This window comes from Cebus imitator, unplaced genomic scaffold, assembly GCF_001604975.1.
Source record: "Cebus imitator isolate Cc_AM_T3 unplaced genomic scaffold, Cebus_imitator-1.0 Scaffold152, whole genome shotgun sequence".
NCBI lineage: Eukaryota > Metazoa > Chordata > Mammalia > Primates > Cebidae > Cebus > Cebus imitator.
This window is the reverse complement of record NW_016107467.1, coordinates 991184-994458: the sequence shown is the minus strand read 5'-3', so window position 1 is coordinate 994458 and position 3275 is coordinate 991184.

Here is a 3275-nt window from a genome sequence, read left to right as displayed (position 1 = left end):
AGTGCGGATGACTCACAACACCTTGCTCTAGGCTCTGGGAGTGCGTAGCAAAGAACACACGGTGTCCCGTCTCACAGAGCTTTGTTCTGGGCTGGGAAATGGTCACCAGAACTGTGATAACATTTATGGAACCCTTTTGATATGCCAGGTGCTGTTGGAAGCTTTGACAGGAGCCAGTTGTTTTTATCATCACAGTAGCTTCATGGGGAAGGTGCTGGCATCATTGTTTCTCATGGGAAAACTGAGCCACACAGAGCAGTTAAGAAACTTGACCAAGGTCACCCAGCTTAAACAGGGCAGTGGCGGGGTTTGAACCCAGTCAGCTTGGCTGGAGTGTAAGCACTTTCATCACCTCCTTCTGGTACAGGCTGAACATTCCTACTTCAAAATTCCAAAATCTGAAGCACTCCAAAATCTGAAACTTTTTGAGCGCTGATATGAAGCCACAAATGGAAAATTCCATACATAAATACTCATCACAAGCTTTGTTTCATGTGCAAAATTATTGAAAATATTGCGTAAAATTACCCCATTCAGCCTATGTGTACAAGGTGTATATGAAACATAAGTGAATTTCCTTTACTGTTTTTGTACTCACAACCCCTCCCTGCACTCCAAGCTCTGTAACATCTGGCACCTTGGCTAGTTTGCTGCTTCCGAGGCGCCTGGGGGTTCATGCATTTTAGGCTTTGTGTACTCTGGGGACTAGACATGATTCCAAAGTGCTGCTGACTTGGGTCCCAATCCCCAAGATATCTCATTATGTATATGCAAATATTCCAAAATCTGAAAAAGTCCCAAATCTGAAACACTTCTGGTCCCAAACACTTCAAATATGGGCTGCTCATCTCTCTAATGAATGCAGAGTGACAGTGATGGGTGCTGAGAAAAGCAACAAGGCAGAAAAAAAGGGGGAGGGCTGCTATTTTGGATGGAGGGGAGAGGCCCCCTTTCCTCCAGGCTACAAAGGCTGTCTGTAACATCCCTTGCACCTCTATCAAGGGCGTATCCCATGCCAGACTTTTAATGGGTTTTAGAGGCCCCAGACAGGGTGCGATGGGCCAGAGTCTGTGAAGGTGTGCCCCACATTGAGGAGGAGCTGGGCATTTGAGCTGCTAAGCAAAGCCAGGCCTACCAGGCAGGTGTGTCATGTGGGCTGAGAGCCAAGCCGTGGCCACCAGCTGGGAGGCAGAGCCAGGCTTGTGCCAGGGACCACAGTCAACAGAAGCAGCTGCACTCCAGCGTTTACTGAGCATTTATTTTCTCCCCTCCTTTCTTCTCTCCCCTGTCAGCCCGTCTCTCCTAGCCTTGCCCCTTCCCCTTTCTTCCCCCTCTCCTCCCTCACTCCTTACCTCCCATCCACCCAGTGTTTATTGAAGGTCTACTATGTGCTAGACACAGTGTCAAGCCCTAGGGACACTGCAGGGAATAAATGCTCCTGTCCTCAAGGAATGTTATGGTCCATTTGGATGGACCCATAAATAAATCTGTAATATTTGCTGAGAAAAGATGCGTGTACTCTTTGAGAATAACAGTGAGATGAATTGGGGGAATTAATTACTCTTTGTACACGGAAGGACACTATAGATAAAGTTCAAAGGCAAATGATAAGCTGGAGAAATATTCGCACCTTCAGGGATGCAGAAGGAGCCCACATCTGTGTATAGAGCTCACCATCAGAGCCTGGCACAGAGCGCCATTCCCTTCCTGGCGGGGCTTGCTCTTATTGTTTTCATTCTCTCTCTCTCTCTCTTTTTAATGCATCCTTTGTTCTACATAAAATCTACTGGTCATTAGATGAGGTGCCCAACTTCCTGACTCAATGATTATGACATCAGGTCAAACAAGAACAAAAGTGTCATGAGAATAGTCCACCCAAGCTCCAGCCTTGAACTAAGAGTCCCCTATCCAAGGATCTTGAGTCCAGTGTGGGTGACAGTAGGGGCACTAAGCAAAGGCCTTTCAGGGTAGTGCAGGGGAAGGGGCAAGATAGGTGTGGGGAACTTTGGAGGAAGTCATGCTCTGCAGACTCTTGGGGACAGGACGGGATAGTGGGAAGAGTGACAGGTAAGGGGAGTCTGAAGCATGGGGAGTAGGGTGCCAAGGGGAAGGGAAAATATTCCAGGCAGATGGAATTGCTTGTGCAAAGGTCTAGAGACAGAAAAGTTTAGACCTTGACACACACACACACACACACACACACACACACACATATTGAAGACACAGTCTCCTCCATCTTGCAGGAGTCTGAGTCAGGGAATCCCAAAAGATGGGGGTGGAGAGGTAAATGGGTCAGATTACAAAAGGTCTGGTAAGCTATGCAAGGAGGTTAGACAGCATTTGCAGATCAATGGGAAGCCTTTGAAGAATTACAAGCTAAGGAATGGTTGCTTCAAAGTTGTGTTTTAGAAAGGTCATGTTGGTCACATTCTGAATAACGGAGTGGGTAAATTGGAGCCAGTTAAGAGGCTGTTGCCAAACATCCAGGGGAAAACTGATACTGGCTTGAACTAAGGAAATGGCCATGGGGATGGAGAGAAATAGGTGGAGGTCAAGGTCAAGATCAATGTGAAAGGTTTAGGCTGCAGCTCTAGAAATGGGAGTCACAGGTGGACAGACAGGACCTGAATCAGGGAGCAGTGGCAGCCCCTCAGGGAGACTGTATCAGACCAAGAAAGAAGGGACCAAACGTCTGATCCTAGGTCCTGTGTTTGGATCAGAAGCTGGGAGACTCCTGGGTTCTTACCTCTGCCCCTCCCTCACTGGCTGGGTGAGTTTGGGGTGTTCACATCTCCTCTCTGGGTTCGTTCTCCCCATCTGTTGTAAGATGCTGTGACTTGAACAGGATCAGTGCTCCCCCTGTCCCATGGAGCCCTAGGGGTCCTTGGGAAGTCAGTCCTTCAGTTTGGTGGCTGTGGCTTGGGACTGTCACCTCCTCTTTAAGCACAGTAGTTCCCCTTCAATTTGTTTTGTAATTTGGCCTTCTGGCTCAGCTTTGATTTGAAGAAAGGGCTCTGTGACTCAAAAGAGTTTGATGAGAGCTGACCTGTCGTGTTCCATCTGGCAGAAGGTAGAGCCATACCCAGTTGGGAATTTCCCTGATGCTAGGAAGAGTGACATCTCCGTGAGTCAGAGGGAATTAACAACTATAGACCTTACGGCAATGTTTGGTGCAGGCTCTAGATCCAAAGAAAACTCATGACCTTGCACCCAAGAGTCTAAGTGGACTTGTCTGAAGGGTTAGCATCTCCAACCCAAGTATTCCAGGGGTGTCA